The sequence below is a fragment of the Planococcus citri genome, chromosome 2 (assembly GCF_950023065.1).
Source record: "Planococcus citri chromosome 2, ihPlaCitr1.1, whole genome shotgun sequence".
In the NCBI taxonomy this organism is placed as follows: Eukaryota; Metazoa; Arthropoda; class Insecta; order Hemiptera; family Pseudococcidae; genus Planococcus; species Planococcus citri.
In genome coordinates, this window is record NC_088678.1 from 20,382,841 (window position 1) to 20,401,860 (window position 19,020).

General features: G+C 35.2%; 1 protein-coding gene and 1 non-coding gene across 4 annotated transcripts in view; one reads left to right on the plus strand and one right to left on the minus strand.

The window, feature by feature from the left end:
- The window catches only part of LOC135834923 (uncharacterized), a 200,574-nt gene that overhangs the window by 171,726 nt on the left and 9,828 nt on the right, over positions 1 to 19,020 (minus strand). The window lies entirely within an intron of this gene.
- On the plus strand, positions 16,141 to 16,213 carry TRNAR-ACG (transfer RNA arginine (anticodon ACG)). The gene has a single exon. It is a non-coding gene; the product is annotated as a tRNA-Arg (tRNA).

A 19,020-nucleotide genomic window follows, 5' to 3' on the forward strand; every position in this document is an offset into this window, starting at 1 on the left:
AGTAAATAAATACCAAAGAATAAATAAATAAATCCTAAAATACTTTTAATAAAACCCATAATCTCTTTCTCAGTATTAAAATTTCTGAACCTTATAATTAAAAATTGAATCCAAAACTTTCTGCATAAAGCTTTCTTTTTTTGTAAATATTGTTTATTTTGTACTTATAAGAGTAGTTCTGAACTTTTCTAGTGAGCCCAAGCAAGTGCACTGGCCATGTTTTGATTTAATTTAGTTGATTTTATAGACTCAAAAGACCAAAAATTAAAAATGTACTAGTGATGAGTCCAAGCTAACTTTTTATCGGTTGGTTTTCATGGTAGCAGAGCTTTAGGTCGGATTTCCAGCGCACCATGGTCGAAAGTACCAACATCCTGATTTTGAATGTTTTCTGGCACACCATGGTCGAAAGTACCAAAAAATTGTAAAATCAATAAATTCAAATTGGATTCGGTTTCAGTAAGCATTTAGGCACTATCCATTTAGATGGACCAAGAAAATTGACCAAAAAGGTCAAATAATTAATGAATTTTTGATCAAATTGATGTCACGCTTGAGGAATATCAACACTTTTCATAAATTTCTGCTAATTTTAGTGTGCATAGCACACTATTGGTTTCATTCTGAAAGTGGAAAAATTCTTTGGAACAAATGTTCTTTTAGATGGATGGGCCGATTTTTTTGAAATTTTTGTACGTAGATGTGGTCTAACGTGAGGCATGGAACGCCGTAATTATAATTGCAATTACTCAATTAGCTTCTTGAGTAATTGCAATTAATTACGAAAATTTGTACCAAAAAAAGATAAAAAGGGGGAAAAGGCCATATCAAAAGCGAAGCCGACAAAAGCAAAGCTGATGTCAGATTAATTTCAAAATTTATGTAACACCACAGGGATTCTAAAATCTTTTCTATTGTTCAATTTTCAAATTTATTTTTCAAAATTGAACAATGGAAAAAATTTTATCAAAAGCGAAGCCGACATCAGTTTTAAAATGTAACACCGCAGGGGTCCTAAAATATTCTTTCTACAGTGTTATCTTTCCCATTGTTCAATTTCAAACATTTCAAATTTGGTTATTTTCTAAAAGTTATAAATCAAGTGATTTGCCGCCTATTGTCTCGCTTATACCTAAATGTAACACCACAGGGGTTATAAAATTTTCTCTATTGTTCAATTTTGAGAAATGATTTTAGAACACCTGCAGGTGTTTCATTTACACAAGCTCGGTACCTAGACAACAAAAGCAGGTGGTTACCCTTTGGCCTTTTGGAATCAAATCCCACCAGTCATTCCTGATTTTTCTGTGCTCCCAAGAGGTTCTCTCAGTACTACAGTAGACTCCCGATTATCCGACCTAATCGGGGGGGGGGGGGGGGGTAAGGTGTGTCGGATACCAAAAAAGTCGGATAATCCGAAATGGATGTTTTAAGCGTAGAAATTAAGTGCATAAGCTTGAGAAGACAATTTTTTATTCAGAAAATCAAGTTTTGGCTCAAAGCAGGAACAAAAAATCAAAAAAATGATGAATAAACAAAAATAATGTACTTTTGTACATGAAAGACAATGAAATACTGACTCAAATTATAACTTTTTGAGATAAGTTGGATCAATTTCAAGGAAAATAACATCGTTAGAATACAAAATGCTGCATACTGCATCATTATTTACACTCCAAAATCAGAAATTAGGGGTTTTTCGGATTATCCGACCTTGGTGGGTCGGATAATGCGAAATGTAAGTCGGATAAATTCGTACCGGATAACCCAAAAGTCGGATAATTCGGAGTCGGATAATTGGGAGTCTACTGTACAGTGCTTTTGGATTCTCATTATGCTTTCGAGGTATATTATGTTGTGCTCTGGCACTTTCAGAATAGCATAGTGTATTTGGAATCACGTTGTGCTTTTTTTCAAAATCGTGTTTTATTTTCGAATTTGCATTGTGCTTCTTTTTTCAAAATCATGTTGTGCTTTTTTTCAAATTGTCGGCTAAGTGAGAAAGGGTTCCTTGTGCAACTCGTTACTTGATACCTGTGTAAAGCTGCCTTTCCACACTGAGCGCCAGATATCAGTTCAAATTCAAATCTGAAGGCATCTTCGGCAATGGGAAGGGTTCCTTGAGGTAACATAACTTTTGGTTTGAACATTTGGACTGATAGATGGTGCTCAAGAGTGGAAAGACCATTTTACACAGGTGTCAAGTAACGAGTTTCATGAGGCACCTTTTTGCTCTTAGCCGACAATTAATTGTGTTGTGCTTTTTTTCAAAATTGCGTTGTGCTTTTTTTTTGAAATTGCGCTGTTCTTTTTTTTTGAAATCATGTCGTGCTTTTTTTCTCAAAATCGTGTTTTATTTTCCAATTCGAGTTGCGCTTTTTTTACGTTTTATTTTCAAATTTGCATTGTGCTTTTTTTTTCAAAATCAAGTTGTGCTTTTTTTTCAAAATCACGTTGTGCTTTTTTCAAAATCGCGTTGTGCTTTTTATTGAAATTGTGTTGTGCTTTTTTTTTCAAAATTGTGTTTTATTTTCAAGTTTGCATTGTGATTTTTTTTCAAAATCACGTTGTGCTTTTTTTGAAATCACATTTTATTTTTGAATTTGCGTTGTGCTTTTTTTTCAAAATTGCGTTGGTTTTTTTGAAATTGGGTTGTACTTTTGTAACTTAATAGGCAATGCACACTGTTACAGCTGCGCTAAGCGCAGCAGTCTAGTTTATTTATAAGTTATTGATTTTCAGTAATTCTCTATGATTAAAATTTTTTAAAAATCATGTAAACACATTTTCAAGACTTTTTTTTACGTAATTTTGACTAATTTTAGTACATTATCATTATTGGTTTTTAGTCATTTTCAGCAATTTTAATGATTCTTTGAGTAATTTTCCATCATTCAACACTTTTTTGAAAATTTTTAGCGTTTTTACTTCATTTTAATATTTTTTTAACATTTCAGGGAAATTTTATCGAAATTTCATCACTTATTTAGTCATTTTTAGTGATTTTAATCCTTACATGGGTGTTTTTACATTATTTTACCGCGTTTTATACGCATCTTTACAACCCTTTTCATGTCAGGAAGTTCTACAGAAGCTTTGTTATTGAATGAAAAATCAAGAAAATGTATGCACTGCGCTGAAAATCACTGGTCAAACGAATGCACAAATCCCCCCCCCTTATCCAAGGCACAGAATAAGTCTCTTTCTACGACCTAATCCTACTGATGGGCGGGGAAGGGGGTTCTTTTTCCCCATAATTAAATCATTTACAGAAATCACCGATTATGTCCTCGTATCAAATATCCGAGCATGAAAACTATATAGCTGCTGCTGATGATGATGATACTGATACAAACAATGCATGTAGGTATGTAGCACACGATTAGACCGTCACTATTTCGTGTTTTACCTACCCACCTATAAATCTTTGATGACGCGAAAAAAATGCGACACACCTGCCCCATAAATACACATAAAACGTGAAAAGTACACCATACATATAGGCGTAAATCATTACGTAATGCATGCTGTAATACCATTTCTCTATGTCGTCGTGCATCATCAGCACCTCGCAGACGTCTTCTGCATGTACGAGTATGTAAGGTAGGTACATCTGCTTTTAAAACTGTTCTTTACATGATTTGGTGGTTTTTCAATTTCATTAAGGTAAGCTGTGGTATCAATGGGCCAAACAATTTGTTACATTTACATGAGGACAGTTTGAAGTCGAGTGATTGAACTTGCTAAAAAAAGACGTCTTGTGTTCACAATTAATGGATGGTAAAAGTTGAAACATGTTCAGGCATATTTAATATAAAGATGGTAACAGATCACGATATTTTGATTTGCTTTAAAAATAATTCAGTGACTAAAAAAGTATTTCGAACAAACAATGTCCTGCGCAACCAACCCGAATCCATCTCGATTGTCACGTGACTGCCAAGTACAACAAATTCAAACATTGGCACAATATTTTTCTCAAGTCAAAACCAACAATCTTGTCGCTGGCAATGAGCAACTCATCTCTTCCACCTGTTCACATTGACTCAGCAGTGTCATCAGCAGAAGAAAACTCGCCCAGACGAGTGAACTAACCTCGTGTAAACGAGTTCACAAATCTTGACGTCGGTAGTGCACTCATCGTTGCCAAAAACGCCATCAGCGTGACTGAAAATTCTCTCAACTCTGAAGCCTCAACTCCTACGATGATTTTCCACACGAACTAACCGCATATGTCATGATCGACAATGCAGAAAATCATTCCACGCAAGTTGTAAGTACATACAGTAAGTGCATGAGATTTCACAATATTTTCACACCACTCGCCGCGTACAACGTACTCGTAACAATGGCAACAGCGCGTTGGCTGTGTTACTGATGCTGCCACCACTACAGCTGCTATAGCTACCGCTACGTAAACTATTAATACTAACAAATACACCATTGCCACATTAATTACGGGGCGTGCCATTGGCCATATGCAAGGTCAAGAACGAGTCGCGACGTATATCGATACATAGCGCGAACGTACTCTTTAATAGTATACATACATGAGTAGTTAACTACACATTTAAACTTATGCATTATGAGCACAAGACACGCGTGTTTGATACGAAAATCAGGCTATAAAATTGTAAAACACGGCCGAGATTTCGTAATATCAGCTTTCGTATCAAATTTCGCTATTTTTAATCAATTTTTGAGGAAGACAAGTACGCTGGAATTGGTATAATGCAACAAATTTGGAAATTGATGGAGTCATTCCATACCAAATCGGCGGATTTTTGCACGATGGGTCTTCGATTTTTTTTTTCTTCATCAGAGCATGTGTAGAGATCATCATAAGATGACGAATGACGCAAACCGGACATTTTTTCGATTTTTTTTTTGGCGGACCTATGGAGCTTCAAAGTTCTCCAAAATGGCCGAAAATGGAAAATTTCAGTTGCAAATAGCTCCGGTTATACGTGGTACAGAATTTTGAACTTTTTTTCAAATTGTAGTACTTTGAGAGGGTAATCGACGAATGATGTCAAAATCAGTGTTGCCACTTTCAAAAACCTAAATAAATCGATTTAAAAACTTATAATTTAAATATAACCAAGATGTCCAAGAGTTAAAATTCTGAAAAAATTCTCAGTTTTAGTCCTTTTTATCTAGAATAACACATCAAAAAATTGGACTGGTATTTTTTTTCATTTTCGAGAAAAAAAATTACAAGTTTGGCACTTATAGCAAAAATACCATCAGAATTTTTGGATGGTGCAAAATTCTGTTTCAAAAAAAAAATAAGACAAAAAAATATTGAAAATTTCAAAAAAAAAAATTTTGAAATTTAAAAAAAAAAGGAAAAACATAAAAATGAACTTCACTTTTAAAAAATCAAGTTCTGTAGTTACGCTGATGAACTTTTACAGTATCTTCATCACGTTTCGATCAATTTACGCTGAGATGATCCTATCGTGAAATAAAACTGCACTTTTGAGCAACATTGAAACCCTATTATTCCTTATCTATCGATCTTGAGCCACTTTAGAACAAACGTGATGAACGGCAAGTTGGCCAGAACTCGGTGTATAGCATTGCATAGTACGTATTTTGCATCTACGTAATAATTACAACTCGTGGGTAAGTATAACTCTTCGCTCCAGGAGACCGCCTTTCCAACACTATGAAGAAGCGAAGAGAGAGAATTAATGGAATTCACACGACGACGAGAACTTCAACTGTAGTGTAGCACTAGTATAACGTCAGCGACCAGATACCACGTACATTTCGCATCCTCTCTTCCTTCGAGCGAATACACTTTCACCGACCCAAACAACAACGCCAAGTTTACCAACATTGGTGTAGATATTCGTACTGTAGTCGTATTACTGGCAATGAGAAAGCAAAAGACGTCAGTTTCGAATCCAATGTTATATTGCTACAAGCAGAAAGCATCATGATACGTTACTTACTTTTTGCTATCTTGAAGTAATACATAAATTATTTTTGCATCGATGAGCCTCACCCCTCACTTCAGTAGGTATCTTGTCATATTCATAATTTTTCTCCTTTCTTCAGAATGCAAAATAACCCTCCAAGGTTTTAATTACCAAAGTCAACATGCTCATTAACAAAAATTGTAAGTTGTGCACCTGGTTTCGACGCCGGCGTTTCGAGTCACCCGAATCCCAAATCGAATTGGATAAAACGATAGGCGAGCCGGTGAAAAAAAAACTATATTCAAGTAACAGGAGTCGTTATCACCAATATAGTACGATAGAAGGTGTGGTAGGGTGCGGTGCAGCGTAGCGTTCGCCATATTAACAGGTGTCTTGTAGACGAGTTGATTTATTTTTATAGAGCCGCAAGTCCTTGACCTAGAAAGAGGCCTAGATAAGGTGTTTTTCGATTTCTCGTTGTAAATGCACCGATAACTGCAATGCGACATATCTCGTGTTTCGCGTTTACTCGATATATACATTATGTACTTGGAATTGAAGTGATTTTTCAAACTTTATGAAGGAGAATTTACTCGAATGGAGAACAATCAATTTTTGTTCAATTGTTTTGGGAAAAAAATTATTGTATGAAAGAAAGGAATAGCGATTATGCAACTTTTGCAATTCTTTTTTTCATCAGGCCTACCAAAGGAAAGGAGTACTTGATGAAAATCGATGAAACAATGGATTGAGAATTTCATTTTAGAGCTCCTGGCACCATAAAGGAGACTGATTTTGATACGAGGATGCACTATAATTTTTTCAATATTACTCAACATCAATTACAGAATCTAAATGGCCATTCGACGTTTCACTTCACTCACACTAATCTCAAATATCAATACCTTCTTTTATTATACATATACAATCCCATTAAAAAATTTGAGGAAAAGCTTTGAATAGTTTGTACATTTCAATGATGCCAGTTTGTTCTACCGTTCAAGACAGATCATTCCTAGTGTTCCATTAAAACAATGGTGAAATATCTTAAAAATTACACAAAACATAAAAAAAAATTTAACAAGTAAGTATAGGAGAAAACTGAAAATTGGCAAAATAGATATAAGTAGATGAATCATTGAAAAGAATGAAAAAAATGTTAAAATATCATCAAATATCACAAAAAAGTTAGCAAAACCAATATGAAAGAACGATAAAAATCACAGAAATTTCATAAAATTCCATTAAAATCGTATGAATATCAGCGAAAATTGCCTAAAGCGATAATATATTATACCATTGAAAATAAACGGTCACAGGTGTAGAAGTGACTTACGTAAGGGTCATTCCACGTCAGTTGGACCAAGAAGTGGTAGGGGGGTTTGAAATTTTTCCTGTGGAAAGACCTACTGAAGGGATGACCAATGGCGCAAATCGCAGCCCTCTAGCCCATTTTTGAAGGCAGCCAGGGGGTGTCAAAGTTTTCAGTGAACCAAAAATATCATCCATTTCAGCAGTGGATTACTCAATAACCGCGATACCTATCAAAATGGAACATTTTCCCATAGTTAGGGGTTTTGAAAGGCTTTTTGGTGATATCATAAAAATCAGTGTTGCCACTTTTTTCGCACAAAAAATCAGCTCATAAAGTTTCAAAACGTAGTTTTCACATCGTTCCGACTCTCAAAAATTCTGAAAAAAATATATTTTGGACAACTTTTTATGCTGAACAACATATTGAAAAATTAAGATGGTAACATGTTGCAAAATTCATTTTAAAAAATTCAAAGTTTGCGAAAAATGCGATTTTTTGATTTAAAACATGAAAAAAAGTTTTGATAGGTGAAGTTGACCCATTCGACCCCTATTTTTACGTATCTGTTGAAAAAGTTGAAAATACCCTTTCACTCGATGAAATAAACTCCTCAAAAAAAATTGGAATTCAAAAAAATTCAAAAAATGAACGAATTTTTATTTTTTTGTTGTTATTGTAATTTTTATCAACTTTCTTATGAAATACGTCAGAAAGAGGTCAAAATAAGACAACTGAATAAATTTTAACTTTTTTTGTTGTTTGAAATTGAAAACTGAATTTTTTCGAATTTTGATTTTTTTGTGAGGAGTTTATTTTCATCGAGTGAAAGAGTTTTTTCAACTTTTTCAACAGATACGTAAAAATAGGGGTCAAATGGGTCAACTTCACCTATCAAAACTTTTTTTCATGTTTTAAATCAAAAAATCGTAATTTTTCGCAAACTTAAAATTTTTTTAAATAAACATTGCAACATGTTACCATCCCAATTTTTTAATATGTTGTTCAGCATGAAAAGTGGTCCATAATATATTTTTTTCAGAATTTTTAAGAGTCGGAACGATGTGAAAACTACGTTTCGAAACTTTTTGAGCTAATTTTTTGTACGAAAAAAGTGGCAACACTGATTTTTATGATATCACCAAAAAGTCTTTCAAAACCCCTAACAATGGGAAAATGTTCCATTTTGGTAGGTATCGCGGTTATCGAGTAATCCACTGCTGAAATGGATGATATTTTTGGTTCACTGAAAACTTTGACACCCCCATGGCTGCCTTCAAAAATGGGCTGGAGGGCTGTGATTTGCGCCATTGGTCATCTCTTCGGAAGGTCTTTGCACAGGAAAAATTTCAAAAAAGTCGCCGAACTCCCCTACCTCTTCTTGGTCCAATTGACATATGACCCGTAACTTTTCTCATGGATTATAAAATTACTTATTTGTACTTACTCTCATACTCGAGTTCATATTATATCATTATTGGAAGGAAATTTGAACTCACCTGAAACAATTAAAGAAAATTAAGGTGCATTAGTTGGTTATTATAAAATCATTGATCAATCAATAAATATACAAAGTATCATAAAAATTACATAATTGATTGTGAAAATCACTCAAAAATATCAAATATTGACGGACTATCAGGAAACGACCAAAACTTGAGAAAATGTCTCATTTGCGTTAAATTTTGCACAGACTGCTTGTATTATTGAAAAATACCAAGAATTGATAGGAGATTCTCAAAATTGAACGATGGTTTAGCAAAACTGCAGAAAGTGTCATAAAATTTATCAAATTGACCCCCCCCCCTTCCTCCACAATAATTGAAAATTACCTGAATTCGATCATGGTACATATTTATAGGATTATTTTTTTTTTTGTAACAAATCACTACTTTTTTCACTAGGTACCTTTTTTCAACGAAATTTTCAGAAATCTCTTCACTCCCCCCCTCACACATATAAAAAGTTAACAAAATAATAATAATCAAGTCCTCCTCTCTTCAAACGAGCATTTTTCCGCACAAAAGTATCTTTATTCCACAATCCAACGCATTTCAACTGATTTTCCTTTAACCTCATATCCTCTCATACACTCCCAAACACGACAAATTCGATAAAAAAAAAAAACTAATAAAACAAAAGCTCGCCAAACCAGACAAAAGTTTCGCACTGGTGTACCTCTAAAACAAGAGAGAAATACGAGTAAAAATACGACGAATCTTTTCGACGAGTCGACCCTATTTCACCACCTCATCATGTCTCATTTTCGAGCGAATAATTACTCGTCGCCGTCGTTGTCTTCGTCGTCAAGTTCAACGTACTTGGACGCTTGCGCTTCTCTTTGATCATCCTCGCTCGGTTGAAATAATAAACGCGCGTCAATTTCGTCGTCTGCGCTTTTTTTTCCACCTCATCAGATTCGCGTAAACTATAATCTTTCTCGTGTGCGCCATACACTCGACCTTTTTTTTGCCACTCGACATAGCGCAGTTATTTTTTGCCTCAGATGCGAGAAACGAGAGACCCGTTAAATGGATTACCACCCTTATCTTCGCAGATCCGTTTCGTACAGTCACAGTCCTACATAGTCGTATAGTCGTATCGTCGTCGACGTGCCTTCAAAATACACATACACAATATAATATAAATTCTCATTTCGAGTAATTTTACCTACATGTCGGTCGTCGTCGTCGTCGTATTAAATTTAGACGGTCGAGATGAACCTTGATATCATCTCTTTTTTACCTCTGTCTCTCTCTCTGCTCTCAGCATTTATATCGTCGCGTCGTCATCGCCACCACTTTCGAATAAGTCTGATTCGACTTTACACGTCTTTCGGTTTATTTTCAAACATTTATTCGGTACGACGACGCTTTGCGCGGTATGTATGTAGATTTTAAACTGACTTGGAGCGAAGATGTAAGTCTCTGTTTGTGTATACAAATGTGAGTACATAATGAACATAGTGTCGCACCTCTCTCTATCCATTCGAGTAAAAGCATTCTTAGGTATTTTATGGAGACCGCTAGTAAATTGAACGTGAACAAAGTATAAGCCATTCAACACTGTATAATATCATACTACGTAGGTACCTAGGATAATGGAAATTCAGCAAAGGTAAGTATAATATGTATCATCGTACAGAATTGTTATACGCAAACCTAATCTACAGCCAGAGCTGTTCGATGAAGAGGCATCCAACGTATGATGTCTTTTCTCGAGCCATTTTCCTTTCTTACGAGTATCTCAATCAGTTACTTTCTTCTGTCTTTGAACACTCTTGTATAATGTAATATGATGCGTCTACACTACGAAAAATAATTAGATTTTATCAACCAAAGACTTCAAGGTTCTCATCACATCATCCAGCAACAGATCCCAGTTCTCCTGTTTTATTATACAGCAGCGAATTTCTTAATCAACTTGATATCAATCAATTAGCTTAGTTTCTCGTAATTTTCTACTATACCTACGTCTACTCCTAGGTAGATATAAAGGAGACATGCCTATTTTTCGATTTTGAAGCTGCAATACATATTTATGCTCAGCATCTCGTAAATTGATGGAAGAGGGTATCAACTTTTGGAATGTGGGCCTCTACCTTCAGTATTACTGAATGGGGTTCGAATTCTCAGAGATGTTATCTGGTATATGATATAAAAACTATTGTACTATAACACAATCAACCATACCTAATATCGAGTTTTATGGGTAATAAAATTATCGCCTTAGAACCAGAATAAAAATAGGTAGGTAGCTAGACACGATTAACGGATACGTTGAGAATGTTTTCTTTTTACCCCAAACGTACCTTCTGTTTTCTTCAGTGTTTTTATTCCTGCCCAATCCAATCTGTATAAAGATGAAGGTGTAAGGTACCTTGGAGGTCTTGGATGATCGAAAAAATAGTACACCGAAGAAAAGACAGCAATACCCAAGGAGTAATCAATTTCCATAAAACATAAACTTGGCATCACTTTGATTGAGAAAAATGAGATTTTAATTACCAATCATTTAAGCAACGACAGAATACTCGTAGATCGGTCCGAATTCTGCGAGCTCACATAGGAGAATATTTGATCGAATTGAATTCACCCCCCCCCCCCCCCACCATATTTAAAAATGTAACGGTGGATGAAAGGCAAATGCAGAAATTGGAAGAGAATGAATTGGCACTGTATTTTATCAATTTATACAGGAAAAATATCCAAATAGGTAGGAAAATGCTTGGTTTATGACAAAAAAATAATAAACACTTCAGGAGTAGAATTTTTGGCGAATCTCAAATTTTGAATTTGGTTTTTGAAACACGTCAAGATTTAACATTGTCGGAAGCGGAAATTTTTGAATTACCCCCCCCCCCTCTTCCCCACGGCATTCAAAAGCGTATTAACGAAGCAATTTGTGAGGAGTGAGATACAAATTTTCTCAACTGATTTCCACAAAGTTATCTCAAGTTATCAACATTTTTCAAAACTGTTGCAATTTGATAATTTAAACTTCATCGAATTACCAAAGGGTTGAAAACTTCGAACAAACACATTACTCAAGCAAAGTTGTTTGTTGCAAAAAAGTTTAAAAATTGAATTTTCACGATTTTTGTACGCATTTTAGTCACCAATAAGATGTCGATATTGTCGAAACATAGCATTCCTCCTAAAATATTCGTTTAATCATGAAAGTAAATTTCTGTAACTCAGATTCGAAAAAATTATCGCGAAATTGGTCAAAATGAAGCTTAGTGTCGATAAATTCGAAATTATCGTCGTCAAAATTCCATTTTTGCAAATAGCAATAAATAAAAAAATTCAAAAAATTCATCGAATGCTTCAAAATGCCACTAGACTTCCATAAATTGATTTGAGAAGTAAAAAATGAGCTACAAAACCACATTTCAGCATTATACGAGTACAAAATACCTCAATTACGTCAAATTTTGATTTTTTTTCAAATGAAAAATTAGCTAAATTTGAATTTTTGAAAATCCAAAAAAGTTTAAAAATCAAATTCAGATTTTAAGATTAGGTCTGGTGATGCATTCTTGAATTCATCATCGATTTTTCTAGGTCCAGTTCAAAATTCACTCTTGACTGTTTCAATTCATGTCAAATTTTCAAACTATTCGCCAAAATTTCCAGTTAGCAGAAGAGAGGAATTGGAGAAAGGAGAATATTCACCTCTTTGCCTCCCCCCGCTTGACTGGAGGTGATTACGAGTCCCTCCGACCCCCCCCCCTTCCAGACATATGTTTCAAGATGTTTTTACTGTTCCGTTTAATTAGGTAATTGCTAAAGAAAAAATAAAAAAATAAGCAAAAAAATACATTTCAAATAAAACTTACCTAAAAAAATTTACTCTAAAAACCCCCAGTTTATAGCGATTTTTGGTCAGAGACGAATTTTCAAGTTTCGTAGGGGAAAAGCAAAGCTTTCAAAAAAATTGAATGGAAAAAAAATTTCAAAAAAATAACTTCAGTAACCAAAAGTTACTTTAGTAACTTGATCACTCAAAAAGTAACCGAGAACGAGCATCGTCATCATCAAAACTGAAAGATCTCATCAGGAAACCAAGCAGGTAAAATTAGCTCTGAGTTACGATTCTTTTTAGATTCAAAACCACCTTGATATTTAGTATACACATGAATTACAGACCATATTGATCAAAGTCCACGTTAGTTGTTTTTGAGCAAGGGTAAGGGAAAAGGGAGATGAGGGGAAGGACTTTATCATAATCTTTCTTGAGCATATAGCAAAAAAGTAACTCGTGGGGCATTCTCCAATTATGGAAATAACTCCGATAACAAACACGATAACATTCCAACAAACAGTATCAAAAGTGGGAAAAAATTTCTCAACCAGCTTCTCCACCTCCCCCCCCCCCCAATTAGGTTTTCATCGCGGTTTGAACAATGTAAAGGCAAGCACTAGCGTTAAATTTTCCACACACACCGTCCTAGTACATCGTATTATTTTAAGCTACCGTAGTAGGTTCGCGAATCACGAACACATATTATTATGTAGCGTACAAGGTGTATTATCGTACCACCGCAGGAAGAGGAAGGAAATGGGAAAATAGCAGAAAAAAATGGTAGACGAGCGAGAGGAGAGTATACCTAATACACACTAGAGCACACACCACACTACCCAGAGAGTTGAATGCTGAGGCGGATGGACGCGGGCGATGCGATGGAAAAACACTAAAAACCGTAACCGTATAACGTTTATCACGGTGACCTATATAAAATCCATTAACGCGACCGAGAGAAAGAGAGAGAAAAGCCATCACCATCGCCACTTGGCTCGCGGTACAGTTTTTCACTCTTTTTTCTTGCTTTCTTTCGTGTTGTGATGGTTGTTGTATGTAGTACCTATAGCTATACTCGTATGATGGCGATGATGATGACGACATTAGTTTAGCAGCATCTTCGGTTCGGCCTCGACATCATCATGTATACTTGTGTACGAGTATGCGACTCGACGACGGTTTCTTCGCATGTGAGCCGAAGTTTGCAGCGATGACGTGAGAGTCCTTGTCGACAATGCAATGCGGTTCTCGATTGAACACTGTATATTCATTTTGTTTTATTTTGATCCGAAATGTAACTGAGAGAACAATCGACTTCATTAAATAAATCAATGCGAGTGCAGTAACTTCAATTGTAATCAACAGAGGTAAAGTTGGATTTGCACTCGTTGGGATTGTTTTACTTTTGTAAGGGGCTGAAGAGACACACGGAGGGATCGAATCAAAAACATGATTGAATATTTGAACTCAGCGACCTCGAATTAGTAAGAATCGACAAGTCACATATCGTATTTTCAACATTCCTGTTTTTTTTCCTCGAAATGGGGGAGGGGATAAGGGCCAATGCGAGGTCACATTCAAAAAAATGAATATTTATTTGAATTCAGCGACCTTGAATTAGTAGGAATCGACACGTCACATCATATTTTCAAAATTTTCGTGTTTTTCGAAATGGGGGAAAAAGCTAAAAGGGGCATTGAGAGGTCGAATCTAGAAACTGAGTACATATTTGAACTCAGCGACTTCAAATTAGTAGAAATCGACACGTCACAACATATTTTCAAAATTTTCGTAATTTTCGAAATGGGGAGGGGGCTAAAAGGGGCATTGAGAGGTCGAATCCAGAAACTGAGTACATATTTGAACTCAGCGACCTCAAATTAGTAGAAATCGACACGTCACAACATATTTTCAAAATTTTCATCTTTTTCAAAATGGAGAGGGGTAGGTAAAGGGGCATCGAGAGGTCGAATTCAAAAAATGAGTACATATTTGAATTCAGCGACCTCAAGTTAGTAGAAATCGACACGTCACATCATATTTTCAAAATTTTCGGTTTTTTCAAAATGGTGGAGGGGGGCTAAAAGGAGCATTGAGAGGTCGAATCCAGAAACTGAGTATATATTTGAGCTCAGCGACCTCCAATTAGTAGAAATCGACACGTCACAACATATTTTCAAAATTTTCGTCTTTCTCGAAATGGGCGAGGAGGGAGGGGGCTGAAAGGGGCATTGAGAGGCCGAATCCAGAAAATGAGTATATATTTGAACTCAGAGACCTCAAGTTAGTAGAAATCGACAAGTCACATCATATTTTCAAAATTTTCATCTTTTTCAAAATGGGGAGGGGTAGGTAAAGGGGCATTGAGAGGTCGAATCCAAAAAATGAGTACATATTTGAATTCAGCGACCTCGAGTTAGTAGAAATCGACACGTTACATCATATTTTCAAAATTTTCGCTTTTTTTTGAAATGGGGGAGGGGTCTAAAAGGGGCATTGAGAGGTCGAATCCAGAAAATGAGTACATAAATGAACTCAGCGACCTCGAGTTAGTAGAAATCGACACGTCACAACGTATTTTCAAAATTTTTGCTTTTCTCGAAATTGGGACGGGGCTCAAGGGACATTGAGAAGTTAAATTCATAAAGTACTACATTTAAAGGCATTTGGTGAAAAGGAGGAGGGCAGAGGGTATAGAGGAGTCAGATTAAAAAATAAGAGCCAGTAAAGCATTTTGAACTCAACGTTTTCAAATTTAAAAACAATCAACAAGGTGGATTTTTTTAATTTTTATCAGAATTGGGAGCCTTTGCGCTCCAAAGGACATTTCTTTGACAACTTTCAACACAAAATTACATCATTATTCAACTATTCTTATTTTCCATCAATTTTTTTCTAATTTAAGAGCATTTGAAACAAGAAAAACCTCAATATACGACTCCTGACCAGCCTTAAGTAAAAGCAGGCTTCAAATGGTGAAACTTTTGAATTTCTCAGCAATGAAATCATCATTTGAAAAATTAAAATCAGGTGCCAAAATTCCATTTCCTTCATTCAGACTTGCATTACTTGATAATTGGCCAGACTTGAGTCACCCACAGCCAGCCATGGCCACAGAGGACCAACCCACCCCTCAAGATCGACCATCAAACATCTTTCTTTGATTGTCAAAAGGCACAAAAATCTTACACCTGCTTTCCAACCAGACACCTCACACATTTCAAAATCTGCAATGTAAAAAAAACCCAACCCACACCAGACTATTTCTCCCAAGAGGAAGAGAACAGAGTCGAGTCGACAAAGACGAAATTCACTTCATCTCGATTCTCGATCTCGGGCATGGGCACCTGGCCAATACAAACGAACGACACGATGCGAATTTCACCACACCATGTCTACCATGAAACGACGAGAAAAACACACGAATATCTCTGCTTCTGCTACGAGTACAAAACGAAGACCAGAATTACACGTATTGTGCGATAAAGATAGAAAGAGATAGAGCTAGGTAAAAAGACAGCGGGAGAGAAACAGAGACAGAGATAGAGGCAAAGTACACAGTTCAAAATACTGAAATATTCGACCCGTTTCTCGATAGGCCCTGTGGCGCAACGGATAACGCGTCTGACTACGGATCAGAAGATTCCAGGTTCGAATCCTGGCAGGGTCGACTTTTTTTATTAATTTTTTTTTCTACGAGATTTTTATTCGAAAAATTCGTGTCGTGGGGTGTGTTTGCATTCGTCCTATTTCGAAAAACAAACACCCTTCGAAAGATGATTTTAGTGCAGTTGAGGTATAGGGAAAAAAAGGGGAGGAGAGTACGAATCTGGCTCAAGGACGATGTACGAGCTCATGCTTACATATACGTATTGTTCGTGCATAGAATTGAAAAAATTGAGCAATGTGTTTCGAGGTAGGGGAGAAGATGGGAGAGTAAAAGAAAACGGAATTCACTCATTACGAACGGAAAATTTATACTTACATGAAAAAAAAAGAAAATATTTAATAAAGAAATTTTTTTTCGACTTTGGAGTAAAAAATTTAATGCTGTGTTTTCATATTCTGTACCTATAACTACCTACTACGTCTTATTACGACATAATTTTACGTTCGAAGGAAAAAAAATGAAGCAGGTCATCCGTCCATCATTTTATTTGATACCCTTTCTTCTTTTTTCTTTTTTTTTTCGTCGAGGAAGCTCTTATTGTGCCATTTTTTTGCTATTAATTTTTTTCGCGATGAAAAAAAATTTTAATGCTTTTAGTTTTTTTCAACCTTGGAGAATACCATCGATGGAATTTTTTTTCCAAGGTAGGTGATGGATACATTTTTTATGACTCTATTTTATCAAATTACCTATTCGTAAAATGTCGACGAAATATTTTTTCGCGAACATTTTTTTTACACATTCTTTACACATAAAATTAGGTAGGTGTACTACTCGTGAATTTTTTTCAAAATTTATTTCGACTACTTCGATCAGTGCTAGTTTTAAATTCATTGAACTTGAAATTTTTAATTGAATTCTGACGAAATTTCTCAGATGAAAATTACTACTTTTTCATTACCTTTTCACTACCATTTTTAAAACACATTTCCAAACAATTTTTGCCCCCCCCCACTTTTTCCAACTTCTTTGGTCATTCAGAGAATTTTATCTTTGAACACCGGTGTGACATTTTTCGATTTCAAAGCAATCAAGACAGGCTGTCTAACAAAAAATCATAACTTTTTCATGACCTATTTTCACATTTTCACCACATGAAAACACCCCCCCCCCCCAAATGAATAACTTGAAACTTCGAGGAAATTTTTTTAAAATTTGTAGCAAGTAGGTATTTCAGTTTTTTCATTTTTCTGATTTTTTTTTGAACAAATTTTCAATTTTTTTTTCAATTTATGGGATTTAAAAAAAAAATGTTTAATGTGTGTTTCGAGCAAAAGTCATGTCTTTTTCATGTGCTTCTGCTCTTACAGACTTACAGACCAAAATTCATGACTTTTTCATGACTTTCATGATGCAGGAACGTCGAACGAAGCAATCACTACTTTCACTACCTGGTAGATGAATAGATAACCTGTTTTTATATTTCAGCAATCCTCAAGTCATTTTGAATAAGCAATTAAAGATTTTAAAATAATTTTGAGAGAATTTCACGAGTTTTCCTCACAATTTCCCTAAAAATATTTAGACATTTGCCATGTTTTTGCAGCATTTAAAAAATTTTTTAATAATTTTCAAAACTTTTCAAATAATTTTTTTGATAGTTTTAAAAATTATCTTAGCTCAATACTGACTTCACCGGTCTGAAGCACATTCAGATCTGCTTCGGAAAAACTTGAAAAAGGTCACCTTTTCAATTTAAAGCACAAATTTGACGCTGAAGAGGCGAGCTATGATTTGAAATTACGTGAAAATTACCCTATCGAATGTAACTTTTGGGATTGTTTCGAAACACATTTATACCATTTTTAAAATGAAGATCTTCAATGAAGCGGGCATTTCCTCATCTTGATTTGAGGACAAATAAGGGGGAAAATATCAAAGAACGTCAAATTGTATGTTTTTGAAGGGTTCGGACTCGAATATGGCCTCATTTTGTCAATTCCATCCCTTCCAACCAGCGAATTCTCAAAGAAGAACACAAAATGAGGACATCGAGGGCATGATTATAGAGATCTAATCAAAAAACTGAGGTCATATTCATTTTCAGGAATTTCAAAAACATAAAATATTCGTTGAAACTTTGTCGATGATACTTCCAGGTTTTGAGTTTTATTTTAAAATTCCATGAAGGGGGTGACATATACCATTTTCAAAATGAAGACCATCAATGAAGGGGACATTCTCTCAACTTAATTTGGGGACAAATACGAGGGGGGGGGACATCGAGGTACGTCGAATTGTATGTTTTTGATGGATCCGAACTCGAATATGACCTCATTTTTTTTGATTCCATCCCATCTAACCTCCGAATTCTCAGAGAATAACATAAAATGAGGCCATCAGGGACATGGTAGGGATCTAATGAAAAATCTGAGGGCATCATTCATTTTCAGGAATATCAAAAATATACTACAATATTTGTTGAAACTTTGTCAATAACTTCACAGGGAGGGGAGGGGGGGAGAAGCCAAATTTTTTTCAGAGTAAAAATTTTTTCTGCATGACAATTTTTACGAAAATTAGACAAAAAATGCAAAAAATTTTCTGAGAGCAGAAAATCAGGGATGTCTAACAAAATTCCCAGACAAAACATCATGACTTTTTCATGACCCATTTTTCACGTTTTTACTGCATAACCCCCCCCCCCCACAAACCATTAAATAGCATGAAACTGCTAGGACATTTTTTTAAATTTATGGGCAAGTAAGCATTTTAGTTTCCTAATTCTTCTGATTTTTAATTTTTTTTTTTCATTTTAATTTTATGGGCTTTTTAACAAAATTTCAAGTGTGTTTCGAGCAAAATTC